At 34.1% G+C, this 21,683-nt stretch overlaps 1 non-coding gene across 1 annotated transcript; it reads right to left on the reverse strand.

Moving 5' to 3' along the window:
- Positions 1 to 19,275: 19,275 nt before the first annotated feature.
- On the reverse strand, positions 19,276 to 19,383 carry LOC148555004 (small nucleolar RNA R71). The gene has a single exon (XR_015887269.1). It is a non-coding gene; the product is annotated as a small nucleolar RNA R71 (small nucleolar RNA).
- Positions 19,384 to 21,683: the final 2,300 nt, after the last annotated feature.

The raw sequence follows: 21,683 nt of genomic DNA on the forward strand, positions 1-21,683 counted from the left end.
TGTATTATAAAATTGACTTCATTACTATGTCACTTACGCATATATATAACTGCCATATAAACTTTGGATTCAACACGTGCTAAGTCTTATTGCGAAGGTCAAAGATTATAGCTGATGGCAAATATGATGAAATGGAAACTACCACAAAGTAATCAATCGAATCCATATAAAATCAGAGATCCAAGGCTAAGTGCCCTAATTATGCACCCTATTAGTTGAACAAAGTTAAGATAAGTTTTAAAAATGGGTTATTAGTTATTAATATATAGAGGGTTTGGAACATATGAGTTGGACCAATGATTATGAAGTGAGTGTCATGTTCAAGTGTGTAATTCTTCATATACGCGTGTCAAGTTATTGGGGATTAAGAAGATTACATAGATCATGCCTATAACCTAATCCATCAAAGTGACATGTTATTAGTTAATATATTCATTAAACAAGTCGAAAAATGATATAAAGCAAAAAGGTTAAGTTAATTAAATATAGTTATATTCTTGCCAGGTTAGAAAGCATATAGGGCAGACAAAGAGGGTGAACCGCACTCACAAAATGAGAGAGTTGTACTTCAATCTTACGGATTCAGCTAGGTTACTTCAGGTTTGGCAAAGAAATCCTTATAAGGAAAATATTAGAGAATTAATATTTTGAGTATACAAAATAAAAAGAATGTTAGAAATAGTGTAAAAAAAAAATAGAGTTAACTAATGTTAGTTCATATACAAGAGAAAAACTAGTATGATATAGTATATCAAACGAATAAAAATAACATTAAAAATAAAAAGATAATATGCAAATATGTAACGTAGTTTTTTATTGACATAAAGATTTTATATATAAAATTAATAGAGAATACTGATCTTACTAATAAAAATATATAATTTTCAAAGAGTGCCAGAGTAGTTTAATGAAATTATTTGCATTTTATTCTGAACAATTATAAGTCTATTAAAACTTTTTTCTACATTCAAAAATCTGTGTGTGGCAGTTGCATATATGAAACCCCTAAAATAAAATAGAGTTGGATTATAATCATTTCTGACAAACAAACTTGTGTATTTCTGATTTCTTTGATGATAATTTCCATTAATGGATTATTATTTATAGTGAGCGATTATTTAAATTTATAAATACATACCTTGTAACACGGATTACCAAATACGTTGTTTAACTTAATCAAATAAGGCATGCATTCATGGACACGCAAACTAATAGTCCTAGTTGTTTTTGGGGACTTTTGTTGACAGAAGCATAAAGAATTTTAACTTTTTGACTCGGAAGATCCAAAGAAACATAAAAATACATCGATTGCAATATCTTGGCCGGTTCAGTAACGTAGATGGATTTTATTGAATTTGTTATTCTAACAATAATAAGTGACTAATAAAGAGACAAATTCTTAGCACTAGTCTAAATATTAAAACTAAAAAATCGGATTTGAAATTAACATGATGTTAATCTTCTCTAAATAAATAATTGTCTAACAATTTGGATACACAATGTCACGAAATCTAAGTAAATTAATTTAAGTACGTAGTTGTCTCTAACTAGGATGAACTCCATGATGTCAATTATTATTATTATTATTATTATTATTATTATTTATGAAAAATGTTAGGACCAATACCGTATTTTATATTATTAGAATTATTTAAGGTTTAGAATTTATTATTCAGGATTTAAAATGTTAGTCAACCGTGGCAAAAAAATGATAAATTTTATTAGTGATATAACGTTACTTTTTATTTATACTATTGTTAATATGTAAAATAGTAATTAATATTAAATTAATCAAAATAACAAATTCTTTAATCTTGGAGTTAATATATAGTACTAGGTAAAAATAAAAAGAAATTAAATGAGAAACCAAAGAAATTAATTTTCTCATTTTCTTTCTTATTTAATTTTCTTTTGTTTCTCCCACTTAAAATTAAAGAACCAGAAAAGGAGAAAAAAAAAAGAAGACGACTTTTTTTTTTATGTTTTTTTAGCAAAACTTTTAGTATTTTCATTCTTTTAACTTTAGGAACAAATTTTTTTGTAATAAACATTAAAAAAAACATAAACTTTTGAAAATATACATAAAATTTCGTGGATGAAAACATAAAAATCTTGTATCTTTTTGTTTCTCCTCTTTGGAGATACACATAAACATTTTTAAATGTAAATGTAAAATTTCTGTCTTTGTTTTTTCTCATTCTCTTTCTCTATTCTTTTGTATCAACTATTTTAAAAAATGCATAATTTTGTAACCGAAAATATAAAATTTTACATTTTTCAAACAATAAAAATTTTGTATTTTTGTAGTTTTTGTTTTTTCTTCAACGATAATTACAGAAATTTTTTAAAAAATCATATTATGATGTCATTTTTTTCAAAAAGTTAAGCTGATAGAAGGAGATAACATGAAAATAATTATATATATATAACGTCTACTTAAGTAAGGGCTATTTTTTACTTTGTTTGATTTTTTGGATAAACTTTCTTTTTTTATTTTATTTGTTATATGTTATTTTTTTTTATTTTTAAAGTTTTTCAAAAATCAAACTCTAAATCTTTTGAACACAAATTCTGATACCATAATGGGAATGTGAAATTGGTAGCTTGAAGAAAAAAAAAATCTATTTTTTGAAGAATGCAAAAATCAAAACAGAAGGAGAGAAGAAAATGAAAACTATTATTACTGAACTAAGAATACAGAATACAAAGGTTTAGTTGTAACATTAGATTGAAGTCCTATTTATATAAGGAAGGTAGAGCTAGACACTATGCAACCATCTAACCAATTTGTTGAGATTAGAAAATAATAATCATATTTTTGATGATGATAAATACATTGTATTTAGTTAAGTTAAAAATCCAAAATTATTTAAACTATCTTTTATTTACGTAGGCCCAAGTTTATTTGTGTAGTCTAAATAAAAACAATGTGTCTATAAATTGCTATTTGAACAAAATCAATAAAACTGTTGATAAACCATAATCCAGTCTATTGGCTTTATAAAAGAAAAGACAATGGTGCTGCTGCTGGTGTACAATTCGGGTAAAAGTTAATAACAAAAAAAAAGTGATTCATTTTTTTATTAAACGCCAAAGTGGGAAGAAGAAAAAAAAGCAAAAATTGGAGGCTAAATCAAATTAATGAAGTCAAAATCAAATTTTTAAATTAAGGATATTCAGAAAAAAAAAGTAAAATAAATTTATTATTTTTATACACACATAATAGCTTGTTGAAATTACTTTATAGAGTAATTACATTTTGTATAAGAAGAAGAAAATAGAGGTTGCTTTCTCTGATTCACATCCAAGAGTTAAAAATGAAACTTAGGGACAAAATATAATATTAAGGGTATAGATTTGATAAACACATTAAAGACTTCATAACATTAATACTGTTCTTGTTGTTGTCCATCTCTTTAGTGTTTTTGCGTCATTTAATTCTAATTTTTAACCCTAATTTTTTATTTTAATTTTTTGGAGGAAGAAAAAGAACTCAGTTGGTTTAATACTCAAGGTATTGACTCTTATCTCTAATCAAATTTTGGAAGTATTACTTCATACATAAAAGGATTAATTAACCAAAAATTAAAGTAAGGAAAGAGAACCCATAAATTTGTGCACCCTCATCACTCAAGTCTAAAATTTTGGAATCAATAATGCATCTACGCTAAAGGAAGAATTTCGCCAAGATAAAAAATAACATTAGAGTGTTTTAAAATCGGATTATATATGCTTATAACTTTCAAGTTGTTTTATTCTTCTCTTACATAATTTTTTTTATTGAATATTCTATTTTCTTTAGTTTTATTTTTTTTGTTTCATTCAATAAAAAAAGGGACATAATTTGAGAATTTAGAAAAAGCTATTGAGAAAAAAGGAAAAAAAGAGTTAGTTTGGAAAAAAGTCAAATGATTATGTCAATCTTTTTTATAATCTGTTTCAATTTTACTTCTTATAACTAAGAAATATTCCTTACTAAATTAGATGAGTGTTGAGAGTCTAGAGAGTGGATCTAGTCAAACCAAGCTTAGTTAAAAGCTTGGTTTGTCCCGAATAGAAGTACGAAAAATCCTAAAAAATTGGTAAATGTAAATCTTTAAAAAGATAATGAAAATTATACCATAATTATAGTGGAGACAACATTATATAAGATGGTTGAATAAGGATATATAATTGTATACTTTAATTTTCTCTTTTATGTTCTGTTTCTGGTTTGTTGATTATAAAACAAAAATAAATTGTCTCCTATATAATCAATTTCGCAAACACAATATAATTTATTTTTGGTAATAAAATTTTAAAAAAATTAAAAACAGCCCAAATTTAACCTCCTTTTAGGCCATCGAAAATTTTTATAATTATAACTAACACTAACAGACTCAAGCAATAGAATCTGTTTTTTTTTTAAAAATATTTTCACAATCTTAATTTTTTATAATCTTAAAGAAAAACAGAAATTTTAATTTCTCCTCCTCATTTTTTTTCTATATTTCTCTTTTTTTTTATTTCTTAAAAAAGATTAAGAATAAGAATAAGAAGAGGAGAAAAAATAAAGAAAAAGATAAAAAATGTGAAAGAAAAAGAATTAGATACAGAAACTAAAAAGAAACAAAAATAAACGTAACAATAATATGTAGCAGAAGAAAAATAATGTATAATTCACCTAATAAATAATTTTTATTAAACTAATAAATTATTTAACTAATTTGATTAAACTTAACTAACGAAAAAAGACTTATTAAAACCTAGCACTATTAAGATATATTAAGCGTCTTCATGCTATATATGTTTTGGCTTCATCATGAAATTCACATAAAATAAAATAAAAAATTGCTTTCATTATGAATAGAGTTTTAAGAAGATTGCTAGCTACTTCACTAGTGATATATGGAGTTCAATTGATGACATAATCATTTTGGCTAGACACAAATGTATATACGTACATCTAATAGTCTATCATCATGATATGTCATCGGCAAAAGTGACTATACATGTGGCAAGATCTTAATTGGTTCAATTGCATATTGTTGATTGCGTATAGTGAATGAATATACAATATGGAAATGTAGTTATATATATTGACTTTAACAGATGAAGGCCAGGTTAAAATTTTCAATGGAGGCTGATCCGCATGATATATATGATGATTAATTTTAGTGGTAGGTTGAAGTGAATAATACTATAAATGATGAAATGTGACTAGAATAAACAATGCTTATTTATAATGGCATATAGATCAAATTCTGGTACTTCCACTTTAATTAGTTTAGATACAAAACTAATCGAGAAAATACTTAATTTAGCTTCTGTTTATTCACACAAAAGACAGTGTTATTTTCTTTTTAAAATACGACCTTAGCTTTATTATTTTGAGATAATACATTCTTTCATTAATTAGGTCATTATTAAGTGTTAACAAAAATTAGTTTAATGACAATTATTTCTCTCCCTCCCCGCGGTAAAGTTTCATAAACAGAAAGCAAATGACGAATCTAAAACAATTTTAACAGTGGAATAAAGTATATATAATTAACATAATAATGAAATCATTTTTATAATAATTTAATATAACAAAATTAAATTTAATAATATAACTAAGGAAAATAATATTATTATTATATACTACTTATAAATAAATTTCCATTGCCAATTTAATAGATGGTCACAAAATGATGCGAATAATAATTTATTTTAACAGCCAAAAAAAGAAGATATTAAACGATGCTTTTGAACCCTAAAATTATGTAGTCTATTTTTCCATCCATCTACATGTTCAAGGGGAAGATAAAGTGGACATGAACAGAGTATAAGCTAAGTACAACGCTAGTACCGTAAATTTTACGGCGTAAATAATGCATGGTCTCGCCGTCATTATACTGACTAATATTTCTTGAGATTATAAGAGACCTGTTAAGCTACTTCCTCCTGCTCATCTTTGTTAGATTCTTACACTACAAAAAAATAAGTTTAAAATGGTATTTATATTATGGCGGTTCTTTAAAATCGGCGGTTCTTTAAAATCGCCGTAATATTCGGATATTATAGCAATTTGGATAGCTGCCGATATTAAATTTGAATTTGGTGACAGTTTTGGTCATTATGGCGATTTTGAACCCCCGTTAACACTTGTATATAAAATGACAAATTAGAAATTCCTAGTTTCAGAAACACTTGGTTCAGTACTTCAGTTGGTTGAAAGTTGAAGCTCGTATACAGCGCTATTGCAGTGACCTCTCCCTCTTGCGTTCTCTGACGATCTCCTCCAACGACGATCTTCTTCGATGACATCTCCTCTCGCGACAGCTTCTCTAGCGGCGATCTCCTCTGATGACGGCCCCTCCAGCTTCCTCTCCTTGCCGTTCCCTGTGTCTTCTCCGCCAAAATCTCAGCACTTCCCTTTCGTTCTGGATCAGTAAGGTCGGCTTGCCTCTTTTAGGTCGTATGCAAGGATTCATCGCGAGTGATTCCACTGTTTGCGTAGCAAGATCAACAGCAACAGCAAGAATAAGAAGAGGTGCGGTTGAATCTGGTTTATATTTTATTGTAAACTTGTAACTGCTGTTTTTGATTGCTATTGATGTGATTATGATTATGATTATGATTGAGTTACTGTTATTGCAATTGAAATAGGAACCCTAGGTTTTTTGGCAAGCATTTGCACCTAATTGTGACTAGAATAAAAAATAGGAAACTGTTCCTCTTCACTCTTGAGATCAACATTCCAAACAAACTCATTTTTCATCTCATCCAGGCCAGCGCTGGATTTTGAATCGTAGTGGAGTAGTAGTGGCGAGTGTACTTCTCCACAGTCCACATCCGCTATGGCCGAGCATTGACGCTTTGATTTTGGTGAAGAGGAAAGCTCTGGATTGTACGGACACTCAGAACCATTATCCATATAATATGCCCATATGATTGAGATGAATTGTTTCTAAGCCATAGAGGAATTATCTAAAAGAACAATGGCATTACTTGACTGTTTTTGAAATGATTTCTCTAGTAATCTTTCTCATCAGTTGAGTTTAAACATGTTTCATGCAATTTTTTGTCCATAAGGTGTTTGTGTTATTGTCTTTGAGTCTAATATTTTCTTTGAGGAGCTTATGCTTTATGTATTTCTTGTGCTAGGTCATCAATCATTCTCCTTTGCTTTGTTGATATAATTGAGATGAATTGTTTCTAAGCCATAGGTCCTTATCTATTATAGCATTTTCCAAATCGGTATAAGAACTAGAAAATTTTCATCAATAGAATGTGATTTTAGCCAATATTATCATTTAGTTATACTTAGTTATGGTAATAACTCAAAATAGCCTTCTTATAAAAAGATTCATCAGCACTAGAAATTTTTTGATTGATTCTGTTTTTATTCATGTTCAAAGATATATGCTGCAACTTGTATTATATATCATTTCTGCGTTGGTTATAAGTGAGGAAAGATTTGTGATGGAGAAAATTAGAAACTGTTCACCAATGGATTCTCTTTTGAGCTCATACCTAGGGCCAAATTTTAGATTTTGAAATTTGTACTTATAAATCTTTCACTGACTTACTAGTCTGACTTGACAGTGTGAAAGAATGAGTGAATTTAATGTTCCTCTGATGTCTTTCTTTTTACTTCCTCCATCTTATTTGGGTATATGTCTACTAAATTTTCTGTCTTTACATTCACAGGTGGCTGCTCTTGTTCCTGAAGGGTAGCAACTTAGCCAATACAGAACTATTCCCATTTAGATATTCTGATAAAAGCAATAAGGTTACTGGTACATTTAGATGTTCTGTTGAGACTTGAATCCCCATCTGATGGTGCATGTTCTAGTTCTCATCCTAGAGCTAGTTCATCTTCTCAGGAAAATGATTTTGGATGCTTATGAGTTTACTTTCCTACTTTCTTTTGAAGGTATACTTCTAACTAGGTCTTTCATATTCCCCCCTCATTTTGTATTTGGATTTGTATTATTCTTTCACTACCTTCGATCATTTGTCTGCTTAGTTCCAGCAGGGCAGGGACTAAAGAAAAAGACCTTTGTGAGTTGTGTGTGTGTGTGTTTTATTTTATTTTATTTTTTTAAAAATGATTATTGACTAATTAGAAAGAACTTAAATGTTAGTTCTCCATTTCAGATGTAACTTTCATGTTTTAACCCTGAAATATAAAGCTTTGTAATTTTTCATGGTTACTAATTTTTCTGCATGTGTCTCTTAGATTTAATGTTTGAGGGTTTTCTTTTCTGGAGCTATACATTAATCACCATTAGATGTCAGTATGTCAGGTTAATAATGAAAAGTTAAACCATTAGTGTGCACTTTGCCTTGTGTCTAGACTGTGAAATCTCATGTTAGAGTTAATGGTTTTTCCTGTCTTTCTGTTTCAGATTTAGTTTTGTTACTGAGCGTTTTTTCATGGAACTTAATACCCGTCGAATTGACACCAGTGCAGCAAGAAGTGAAAGCCTCAGTATCATTAATGGCATGCGATACCTGAAGCTTGGGGTATGTTTTGGAATTAGTTTTTTTTCCTGCAAGGTATTGCATGATATGTTGTTGTTATAATTATGATGTTCTTCTTAGGTGAAAACTGAGGGTGCATTGAACAACAGGTGAATGATTTTGTATATATTTGGGGACCCTCCTTCCACTTGCAGGGTCAGTTTAAGACAACTGAGAGAGACATAAGAAATTGGAGGCCTTCTTAAGCAAATGTAAAGGTGTTCTGCACTCCTGTCATTCTTTTGCATAATTAACTGTTAGATTTTGCTAATGAGTATCTTAAAGTTTATGTTTGGAAATTGTTTCATGATAAAAATCAATTGGTAACTCCTCAATACACACTTTTTAAGAACTTCCTTGATCCAAAGACCACATCTAAGATCCATGTGAGAACAAAGATTGTATGCTAATTAATCCTCTTTAGTTTTCTCAAGGAAAGTAGGATTTAAACTGAAATTAATTCTACATTTACAGGTACTTGGCAACAAGTATCAAAGCAAATTGCTAGAAGTGATTGATGCTAGGTGAGCCATATAACTCATTATTACTTTTAATCCATTTTTAGTTTTTACACTCCACATTGTTCTTATCCATTACTTTTGCATTGATAGTGAGTTGCCAGAGTTTTTAGGAGGTACTTGTACCTGTGCTGATAATGGAGGCTGCATGCATTCTGATAAGGGTCCATGGAAGGATCCAGATATGTGTTCTCTAACCCCTTTTGGTACATGAGCTCAATCTCAACGACACTGCATTTTGTCCTTTTTGAATTGGTAGGTGAAAGGTTTGGCGTTCAATAAATACTCGTGGCTGACGACACATAATTCATATGCTGTGTCCGGCACAAAGTCGCAGATAGGATCTTCTATTATATCAACCACCAACCAGGATTACAACGTTACCCATCAACTCAATGGTAAAAACTCTGCTTCTTTGATCCTATGTGCTATGCACGCACATCATCTGGTTACACTTATATATATATTTGTGCGTGAGAGAGAGAGAGAAATTTCAATATTGAAGAGAATCTAATGCATCATTATCTTTTTTGTAATCCATTTTATATTGCCTTAAATAATAATACAGAATGGTATTTTGATGAGCGGATATTTTATACGCTTTTTGGGGTTAATTTCATGTAGTTTTTAGTATATTTTAGTTAGTTTTTAGTATATTTTCATTAGTTTCTAGGAAAAATTCATATTTCTGGACTTTACTATAAGTTTGTGTGTTTTTCTATAATTTCAGGTATTTTCTGGCTGAAATTGAGGGAGTTGAGCAAAAATCGGATTCAGGCTGAAAAAGGATTGCTGATGCTGTTGGATTCTGACCTCTCTGTACTCGGAATGGATTTTCTGGAGCTACAAGAGTCCAATTGGCGTGTTCCCAATTGCGTTGGAAAGTAGACATCCAGGGCTTTCCAGAAATATATAATAGTTCATACTTTGCGCAAGGATAGATGATGTAAACTGGCGTTCAACGCCAGTTCCATGTTGCAGTCTGGCGTTAAACGCCAGAAACAGGTTACAAGTTGGAGTTAAACGCCCAAAACAGGTTACAACCTGGCGTTTAACTCTAGAAACAGCCTAAGCACGTGTAAAGCTTAAGTCTCAGCCCCAGAACACACCAAGTGGGCCCCAGAAGTGGATTTCTGCACTATCTATCATAGTTTACTCATTCTCTGCAAACCTAGATTACTAGCTTACTATTTAAACAACTTTTAGAGGATTATTTTGTACCTCATGACATTTTAGATCCGAACTTTGTACTCTTTGACGGCATGAGTCTCTAAACTCCATTGTTGGGGGTGAGGAGCTCTGCTGTGTCTCGATGAATTAATGCAATTATTTCTGTTTTCTATTCAAACACGCTTGTTTCTATCTAAGATGTTCATTCGCACTTCAATATGATGGATGTGATGATCCGTGACACTCATCACCATTCTCAACCTATGAACGCATGCCTAACAACCACCTCCGTTCTACCTTCGATTGAATGAGTATCTCTTGGATTCCTTAATCAGAGTCTTCGTGGTATAAGCTAGAATCCATTGGCAGCATTCTTGAGAATCCGGAAAGTTTAAACCTTGTCTGTGGTATTCCGAGTAGGATTCAGGGATTGAATGACTGTGACGAGCTTCAAACTCACAAGGGTTGGGCGTAGTGACAGACGCAAAAGGATCAATGGATCCTATTCCAGCATGAGTGAGAATCGACAGATGATTAGCCGTGCGGTGACAGCGCACCTGGACCATTTTCACTGAGAGAACGGATGGTAGCCATTGACAACGGTAATCCATCAACACACAGCTTGCCATAGGAGGAACCTTGCATGCGTGAAGAAGAAGATAGGGGGAAAGTAGAGGTTCAGAAGACAAAGCATCTCCAAAACGCCAACATATTCTCCATTACTGCATAACAAGTATTTATTTCATGCTCTTTTATTTTTCGCAATTCAAACTGATAATTATAATTGATATCATGACTAAGAATTACAAAATAACCATAGATTTCTTTAAGCCAACAATCTCCGTGGGATTCGACCCTTACTCACGTAAGGTATTACTTGGACGACCCAGTGCACTTGCTGGTTAGTGGTACGAGTTGTGAAAAGTGTGATTCACAATTTCGTGCACCAAGTTTTTGGCGCCGTTGCCGGGGATTGTTCGAGTTTGGACAATTGACGGTTTATTTTATTGCTTAGATTAGGAAAAATTTTTCTTTTTGGTTTAGAGTCTTCTATTATTGTTTTTGGTTGAAATTTCTTTTTTTAAATCCTTATTTTTTCTTTTTAAATTTTTCGAAAATTTTATAAACTGATAATTGAGTTTTTCTACTTGAGTTTAGTCTTATATTTTAAGTTTGGTGTCAATTACATTTTTTTTATTTTATTTTATTTTCTTTTAAATTTTCGAATTTGTGTTCATTGTTCTTTCTTAATCTTCAAGTGTTCTTGTTTATTTTCCTTGTTTGATCTTTGGTTTGTCTTGTTTTGTGTCTTTTCTTGTTTTTCTTGTGCTTTTTTCGAATTTTTAGTTTCAAAAAATTTTTTATTTACTAAATACCTTGTTAAAACACGTTAAATTTATAGCTCAATTGGCTAGAGCGTTGTGCTTATGTTCTTGGTAATTGGCTATCTTTTTTTAAAAAACTTTTTCAAAACTAATTTTTCTTTGAATAAATCTTGTGCCAAACTTTAAGTTTGGTGTTTTCTTGTTGATTTTTCTTTAGTTTTCGAAAATTTTATTTTGGTTTTCTAAAAAATTTTAAGTTTGGTGTTCTATCTTCATGTTCTTGTTGTTCTTGTGAGTCTTCAAAGTGTTTTTGAGTCTTCCTTGTGTTTTGATCTTAAAATTTTTAAGTTTGGTGTTCCTTGGTGTTTTCCTCCAAAATTTTTGAAAATAAAGAACATTAGATCTAAAAATTTTAAGTTGTGTGTCTTTTGTGTGTTTTTCTCTTTCATCATAAAATTCAAAAATAAAAAAAATATATTTTCTCTTTATTTTAAAGTGAATTTTCGAAAATTGCTTTTAAAATTCAGATTTCTATTTCAAAATTTAAAATCTTTTTCAAAAATCATATTCAAAGTTTTTCAAATCTTCTTAATTAAGTAATTATTTTAGTTTTAAATTTTTTTTATTTTCGAAATCTATATTTAATTTCTAGTTATTTTATTTCATTTTTTTATTCGTTCTCCTTTTATAAAATAAAAATAAAAGTATATTTTAATTGTAATTCACATCAATTTCCTTTTCTCCATCATGGACCTAAGTGGAAACGAGCAGTCCAGAAGGACTCTGGGATCATATGCTAATCCCACTACTGCTTCATATGGGAGCAGTATCTGTATACCCTCCATTGGAGTCAGTAGCTTTGAGTTGAATCCTCAGCTCATTATCATGGTGCAGCAAAGTTGCCAGTATTCTGGTCTTCCATAGGAAGAACCTACAGAGTTTCTGGCACAGTTTTTATAAATTACTGACACAGTACATGATAAGGAAGTAGATCAGGATGTCTACAGATTATTACTGTTTCCATTTACTGTAAAAGACCAAGCTAAGAGGTGGTTAAATAAACAACCTACGGCTAGCATAAGGACATGGAAACAGCTGTCAGAAAAATTCCTGAATCAATACTTCCCTCCAAAATGGATGACACAGCTAAGGCTGGACATCCAAGGCTTTAAACAAGGAGATAATGGATCTCTTTATTATGCCTGGGAGAGATACAGAGAGATGTTAAGAAAATGCCCCTCTGAAATGTTTTTAGAATGGGTGCAGTTAGACATCTTCTATTATGGGCTTACAGAGAAAGCTTAAATTTCTCTAGATCACTCAGCTGGTGGATCTATACACATGAGAAAGACAATTGAAGAGGCTCAAGAGCTTATTGATACAGTTGCCAGAAATCAGCATCTGTACCTAAATAGTGAATCTTCTATGAAAGAAGCGGCTAAAACAGTAACTGCTGAACTTAGTCCTGCAGAACAAATTACTGAATTCAATCAGCAATTAGACTTTCTAACAAAACAGCTGGCCGAATTCAAGGAGATACTACAAGACACAAGAATGGCTAATATAAATATGGAGGTACAGTTGAAGCAAACAGAACAACAGTTATCAAAACAAATAACAGAAGAGTGCCAAGCAGTTCAATTAAGAAGTGGGAAAATATTAAATACCTCACTTCAAGGTAGCAGGAAGCCAAGAAATGAACAAACTGCTATTCAAAATCTCTCTGAGGACAGTAAGAGCCTAGAGAGGAATAACTCTGGCGTTCAAACGCCAGAAACAAGCAAGGAGTTGGCGTCAAACGCCCAATGAAAGCTCAGTTCTGGCGTTCAAACGCCAGGAACAAGTAAGGAGTTGACATCCAACGCCAATCCAGCTTCTAACCCTGGCATTCAAATGCCAGTGAGGGATCAGACATACACAAGTGCTGATAACAGCCCCTCTAAAAAGGCTTCTCCAACCACTTCTGTAGGAAATAAACCTGCAGCAACTAAGGTTGAGGAATATAAAGCCAAGATACCTTATCCTCAAAAACTCCGCCAAGAGGAGCAGGATAAGCAATTTGCTCGCTTTGCAGATTATCTCAGGACTCTTGAAATAAAGATTCCGTTTGCAGAGGTACTTGAGCAAATACCTTCTTATGCCAAGTTCATGAAAGAGATCTTGAGTCATAAAAAGGATTGGAGAGAAACTGAAAGAGTTCTCCTCACTAAAGAATGCAGTGCAGTCATTCTAAAAAGCTTTCCAGAAAAGCTTAAAGATCCCGGGAGCTTTCTGATACCATGCATATTAGAGGGTAATTGCACCAAGACAGCTTTATGTGATCTTGGGGCAAGCATCAACCTAATACCTACATCCACTATCAGAAAGCTTGGTTTAACTGAAGAAGTTAAACCAACCCGGATATGTCTCCAACTTGCTGATGGCTCCATTAAATACCCATCAGGCGTGATTGAGGACATGATTGCCAGGGTTGGGCCATTCGCCTTTTCCACTGACTTTGTAGTGCTGGAAATGGAGGAGCACAAGAGTGCTACTCTCATTCTAGAAAGACATTTTTTAGCAACTAGACGAACTCTCATTGATGTCCAAAAGGGGGAAGTAACCCTGAGAGTCAATGAGGATGAGTTTAAGTTGAATGCTGTCAAAGCCATGCAGCATCCAGACACACTAAAAGACTGCATGAAAGTTGATCTCATTGACTTTTTGGTAGAGGAGGTCAACATGGCTGAGAGTCTTGAATCAGAGCTGGAAGACATCTTTAAAGATGTTCAGCCTGATTTGGAGGGTTCAGAGGAATTGAAAGAGCCTCTGAGACTTCCTCAAGAAGAGGAGAAACCTCCTAAACCCGAGCTCAAGCCATTACCACCATCCCTAAAATATGCATTTCTGGGAGAAGGTGACACTTTTCCAGTGATCATAAGCTCTGCTTTAAATCCACTAGAAGAGGAAGCACTAATTCAAGTGCTAAGGACACACAAGACAACTCTTGGGTGGTCCATAAGTGACCTTAAGGGCATAAGCCCAGCTAGATGTATGCACAAAATCCTATTGGAGGATGATGCTAAGCCAGTGGTTCAACCACAGAGGCGGCTAAATCCAGCCATGAAGGAAGTGGTGCAGAAAGAGGTCACCAAATTACTGGAGGCTGGGATTATTTATCCTATTTCTGATAGCCCCTGGGTAAGCCCTGTTCAAGTTGTTCCCAAGAAGGGAGGCATGACAGTGGTTCATAATAAAAAAAAATGAACTGGTTCCTACAAGAACAGTTACAGGGTGGCGCATGTGTATTGACTACAGAAGGCTCAATACAGCCACCAGAAATGATCATTTTCCTTTACCATTCATAGACCAGATGCTAGAGAGACTAGCATGTCATGAATATTACTGCTTTTTGGATGGCTATTCAGGTTAAAACCAAATAGCAGTAGATCCTCAGAACCAAGAGAAAACAGCATTCACATGTCCTTCTGGAGTATTTGCTTACAAAAGAATGCCTTTTGGTCTGTGTAATGCACCTGCAACCTTTCAGAGGTGCATGCTCTCTATCTTCTCTGATATGGTAGAGAAGTTTCTGGAAGTCTTCATGGATGACTTTTCAGTATTTGGAGACTCATTTAGCTCCTGCCTTGACCATTTAGCACTTGTTATGAAAAGATGCCAAGAGACCAACTGATGAGCGGATAATTTATACGCTTTTTGACATTATTTTTAGTATGTTTTTAGTAGGATCTAGTTACTTTTAGGGATGTTTTCATTAGTTTTTATGTTAAATTCACATTTCTAGACTTTACTATGAGTTTGTGTGTTTTTCTGTGATTTCAGGTATTTTCTGGCCGAAATTGAGGGACATGAGCAGAAATCAGATTCAGAGGTTGAAGAAGGACTGCTGATGCTGTTGGATTCTGACCTCTCTGCACTCAAAGTGGATTTTTTGGAGCTACATAACTCAAAATGGCGCGCTTCCAATTGCGTTAAAAAGTAGTCATCCAGGGCTTTCCAGAAATATGTAATAGTCCATACTTTCGCCAAGAATAGATGACGTAAACTGGCGTTCAACGCCAGCTTTCTGCCCAAATCTGGCGTCCAGCGCCAGAAAAGGAGCCAAAACCAGAGTTGAACGCCCAAACTGGCACAAAAGCTGGCGTTCAACTCCAAGAAGGACCTCTACACGTGCAACACTTAAGCTCAGCTCAAGCACACACCAAGTGGGCCCCGGAAGTGGATTTATGCATCAATTACTTACTTTTGTAAACCCTAGTAGCTAGTTTATTATAAATAGGACCTTTTACTATTGTATTAGGTATCTTTTGATCTATTGATCACGTTTTGGGGGCTGGCCATCTCGGCCATGCCTGGACCTTTCACTTATGTAATTTTAACGGTAGAGTTTCTACACTCCATAGATTAAGGTGTGGAGCTCTGCTGTTCCTCAAAGATTAATGCAAAGTACTACTGTTTTCTATTCAATTCATCTTGTTTCGCTTCTAAGATATTCATTCGTACTTCAATCTGAATGTGATGAACGTGACAATCATCATCATTCCCTATGAACACGTGCTTGACAACCACTTCCGTTCTACCTTCGACTGAATGAGTATCTCTTAGATCTCTTAATCAGAATCTTCGTGGCGTAAGCTAGAATGATGGCGGCATTCAAGAGAATCCGGAAAGTCTAAACCTTGTCTGTGGTATTCCGAGTAGGATTCAATGAATGAATGACTGTGACGAGCTCCAAACTCGCGATTGCGGGGCGTTAGTGACAGACGCAAAAGGATAGTAAATCCTATTCCAGCATGATCGAGAACCGACAGATGAATAGCCGTGCCGTGACAGGGTGCGTTGACCATTTTCACTGAGAGGATAAGATGAAGCCATTGACAAGGGTGATGCCTCCAGACGATTAGCCGTGCCGTGACAGGGCATTGGATCATTTTCCCGAGAGATGACCGAAAGTAGCCATTGACAGTGGTGATGTATCACATAAAGCCAGCCATGGAAAGGAGTAAGACTGATTGGATGAAGATAGCAGGAAAGCAGAGGTTCAGAGGAACGAAAAGCATCTCCATTCGCTTATCTGAAATTCCTACCAATGATTTACATAAGTACCTCTATCCCTATTCTATTATTTATTATTCAAAAACACCATTATCAAATTATATCTGCCTAACTGAGATTTGCAAGGTGACCATAGCTTGCTTCATACCAACAATCTCCGTGGGATTCGACCCTTACTCACGTAAGGTATTACTTGGAAGACCCAGTGCACTTGCTGGTTAGTTACACGGAGTTGTGAACCATGGTCTTGGCATCATGTTTTTGGCGCCATTTCCAGGGAAAGAAAGAGCAATGAATTTTACATAATTAAAGTGTAATCACGATTCCGCGTACCAAGTTTTTGGCGCCGTTGCCGGGGATTGTTCGAGTATGGACAACTGACGGTTCATCCTGTTGCTCAGATTAGGTAATTTTCTTTTTATTTTCTTTTCAAAAATTTTTCAAAATCTTTCAAAAATTTTCTCACCTGTTTTCGAAAAAAATTTTATTCAAAATTTTTAAAGAATGAATTCTAGTGTTTCATGAAGCATTTGAAGCCTGGCTGGCTGTAAAGCCATGTCTAAATTTATTTGGACTGAGGCAGCAATTTGTTATCAAGAGCAAGCTCGTTGTTGTTAATCCACCTGCTACTGTTCCTGATTTACATGCTAAAGCTTGGCTGGCCATTGGCCATGTCTAGTGTTTTGGACCGGAGCTTTCATTGAAAGCTTGGCTGGCTAGTGAGCCATGTCTAATTCCTGGACTGAAGCTTTAGACTAAACATGGCAAGATTCCTGGAATTCATGTTAAAAATTTTGGAATCCTTATTTTTTCTTTTTCATATAATTTTCGAAATAAAAATCCAAAAAAATTAGAAAATCATAAAAATTAAAAATATTTTTTTGTGTTTCTTGTTTGAGTCTTGAGTCATATCATAAGTTTGGTGTCAATTACATATGCATCTTGCATTTTTCGAAAATTCATGCATTCATAGTGTTCTTCATGATCTTCAAGTTGTTCTTGGTAAGTCTTCTTGTTTGATCTTGATGATTTTTTGTTTTGTGTTGTATGGTGTTTTTCATATGCATTCTTGAATTCCTAGTGCGTAAGCATTAAAGAATTCTAAGTTTGGTGTCTTGCATGTTTTCTTTGCATTAAAAATTTTTCAAAATTGTGTCTATGATGTTCATCTTGACATTCAAAGTGTTCTTGGTGTTCATCTTGACATTCATAGCATTCTTGCATGCATTCATTGTTTTGATCTAAAAATTTCATGCATTGCATAATTTTCATGTTTTTTATAAAAAATTTCAAAAATCAAAAAAATATCTCTCCCTTTTTCTCTCATCAAATTCGAAAATTTGGATTGACTTTTTCAAAAATTTTTTTAAAATCAAGTTGTTTCTTATGAGTCAAATCACATTTTCAATTTGAAAATCTTATCTTTTTCAAAATCTTTTTCAAAAATAAAATCTTTTTCAAATTTCTTAGTTATTTTCGAAAATAACAATAACAATTAATGTTTTGATTCAAAAATTTCAAGTTTGTTACTTGCTTGTTAAGAAAGATTCAAACTTTAAGTTCTAGAATCATATCTTGTGATTTCTTGTGAATCAAGTCATTAATTGTGATTTTAAAAATCAAATCTTTTTCAAAAACTAATTTCAGTCATATCTTTTCAAAATATCTTCTTATCTTATCTTTTTCAAAAATCTAATTTCAAAATATCTTTTCCAACTTCCTAACTTCTCATCTTTTCAAAATTTGTTTCAACTAACTAACTAACTTTTTGTTTGTTTCTTAACTTTTTTAAAACAACCTAACTAACTCTCTTTCTCTAATTTTCGAAAATATCTTCCATCTTTTTCAAAAATTTCTTTTTAATTAACTAATTATTCTTATTTCTATTTTTGATTTTAAAAATTTTCGAAAAATACTAACATTTTTCAAAAACCATTTTCGAAAATCACTAACTCTTTTTCAAAAATATTTTTCGAAAATTCTCCCTCTCCCATCTTATTCTATTTATTTATTCATCTATTAACATCTCATCTCACATCTCAACCCTCCTCACAGTTGTGTTTCTTCCATTACATTACATTCTTTGTCTCTCCCTCTTCTTCTACTCACACAGGGACCCCTATACTGTGGTATAAAGGAATTCTATTATTATTATTATTTTTCTGTGACCTCTTCTTTGTCATATGAGCAGGAGCAAGGATAAGAACATTCTTGTGGAAGCAGATCCAGAACCTGAAAGGACTCTAAAAAGGAAACTAAGAGAAGCTAAAATACAACAATCCAGAGATAACCTTTCAGAAATTTTCGAACAGGAAGAGGAGATGGCAGCCGAAAATAATAATAATGTAAGGAAGATGCTTGGTGACTTTACTGCACCTAATTCCAATTTACATGGAAGAAGCATCTCCATTCCTGCCATTGGAGCAAATAACTTTGAGCTGAAACCTCAATTAGTTTCTCTGATGCACCAGAACTGCAAGTTTCATGGACTTCCATCTGAAGATCCTTTTCAGTTCTTAACTGAATTCTTGCAGATATGTGATACTGTTAAGACTAATAGAGTGGATCCTGAAGTCTACAGGCTCATGCTTTTCCCTTTTACTGTAAGAGACAGTGCTAGATTATGGTTGGATTCTCAACCCAAAGACAGCCTGAACTCTTGGGATAAGCTGGTCACGGCTTTCTTAGCCAAGTACTTTCCTCCTCAAAAGCTGAGCAAGCTTAGAGCTGATGTTCAAACCTTCAGACAGAAAGAAGGTGAATCCCTCTATGAAGCTTGGGAAAGATACAAACAGTTGACCAAAAAGTGTCCTTCTGACATGCTTTCAGAATGGACCATCCTGGATGTATTCTATGATGGTTTATCTGAGCTATCAAAGATGTCACTGGACACTTCTGCAGGTGGATCCATTCACCTAAAGAAAACGCCTGCAGAAGCTCAAGAACTCATTAACATGGTTGCTAATAACCAGTTCATGTACACTTCTGAAAGGAATCCTGTGAATAATGGGACACCTATGAAGAAGGGAGTTCTTGAGATTGATACTCTGAATGCCATATTGGCTCAGAATAAAATATTGACTCAGCAAGTCAATATGATTTCTCAGAGTCTGCATGAAATGCAAGCTGTATCCAACAGTACTCAAGAGGCTTCTTATGAAGAAGAAGCTTATGATCCTGAAAATCCTGCAATAGCAGAGGTGAATTACTTAGGTGAACCTTATGGAAACACCTATAACTCATCATGGAGAAATCATCCAAATTTCTCATGGAAGGATCAAAAGCCTCAACAAGGGTTTAATAATGGTGGAAGAAACAGGTTTAATAATAATAAACCTTTTCCATCATCCACTCAGCAACAGACAGAGAACTCTGAACAAAATACTTCTAATTTAACAAACTTAGTCTCTGATCTATCTAAGGCCACTGTAAGTTTCATGAATGAAACAAGATCTTCCATTAGAACTGGAAGCACAAGTGGGCCAGCTGAGTAAAAGGATCACTGAAATCCCTCCCAGTACTCTCCCAAGCAATACAGAAGAGAATCCAAAAGGAGAGTGCAAGGCCATTGACATAAGCACCATGGCCGAACCCAAAGAAGGAGAGGAGGACGTGAATCCCAAGGAGGAAGACCTCCTGGGACGTCTAGTGATCAATAAGGAGCTTCCCTCTGAGGAACCAAAGGACTCTGAGGCTCATCTAGAGACCATAGAGATTCCATTGAACCTCCTTATGCCCTTCATGAGCTCTGATGAGTATTCCTCTTCTGAAGAGAATGAGGATGTTACTGAAGAGCAAACTGCCAAGTTTCTTGGTGCAATCATGAAGCTGAATGCCAAATTATTTGGCATTGATACTTGGGAAGTTGAACCTCCCTTGTTCATCAATGAACTAAGTGATCTGGATCAACTGACATTGCCTCAGAAGAGACAGGATCCTGGAAAGTTCATAATACCCTGTACCATAGGCACCATGATCTTTAAGGCTCTGTGTGACCTTGGTTTAGGAATAAACCTCATGCCCCTCTCTGTAATAGAGAAACTGGGAATCTATGGGGTGCAAGCTGCTAAAATCTCATTAGAGATGGCAGACAATTCAAGAAAATAGGCATATGGACAAGTAGAGGACGTGTTAGTAAAGGTTGAAGGCCTTTACATCCCTACTGATTTCATAGTCCTGGATACTGGAAAGGAAGAGGACGAATCCATCATACTAGGAAGACCTTTCCTGGCCACAGCAAGAGCTGTGATTGATGTTGACAGAGGTGAACTAGTCCTTCAATGGAATGAGGACTCCCTTGTGTTTAAAACTCAAGGATCTCCCTCTGCAACCATGGAGAGGAAGCATGAAAAGCTTCTCTCAAAGCAGAGTCAACCCAAGCCCCCACAGTCAAACTCTAAGTTTGGTGTTGGGAGGCCACAACCAAACTCTAAGTTTGGTGTTGAAATCCCATATCCAAACTCTAAGTTTGGTGTTGGAGAGTCTCAACAATGCTTTGAACATCTGTGAGGCTCCATGAGAGCCCACTGTCAAGCTATTGACATTAAAGAAGCGCTTGTTGGGAGGCAACCCAATGTTTATTTATCTAATTTTGTTTTTGTTTTTCATGTTTTATTAGGTTCATGATCATGTGGAGTCACAAAATAAATATAAAAATTGAAAACAGAATCAAAAACAGCAGAAGAAAAATCACACCCTGGAGGAAGCATCTGCCTGGCGTTCAACGCCAGAACAGAGCATGGTTCTGGCGCTGAACGCCCAAAATGGGCAACATCCTGGCGATGAACGCCCAGAACAAGCATGGTTCTGTCGTTCAACGCCAGAAATGGCAACAAATGGGCGTTGAACGCCCAAAATGGGCACCAACCTGGCGCTGAACGCCCAGAGTTGTGTGCAAGGGCATTTTGCATGCCTAAATTGGTGCAGGGATGTAAATGCCTTGACACCTCAAGATCTGTGGACCCCACAGGATCATCTCAGGATCTGTGGACCCACAGGATCATCTCAGGATCTGTGAATCTCAGAGGATCCCCACCCACCTCACCCTCTATCTCTCCATTCATGACCATCCCTTCTGTTTTCCATCCACCACTCACATCCATACACACATCCCTCCATCTCCTCC

This window comes from Arachis ipaensis, chromosome B6 (assembly GCF_059453495.1).
Source record: "Arachis ipaensis isolate K30076 ecotype BB chromosome B6, ASM5945349v1, whole genome shotgun sequence".
Lineage (NCBI taxonomy): Eukaryota > Viridiplantae > Streptophyta > Magnoliopsida > Fabales > Fabaceae > Arachis > Arachis ipaensis.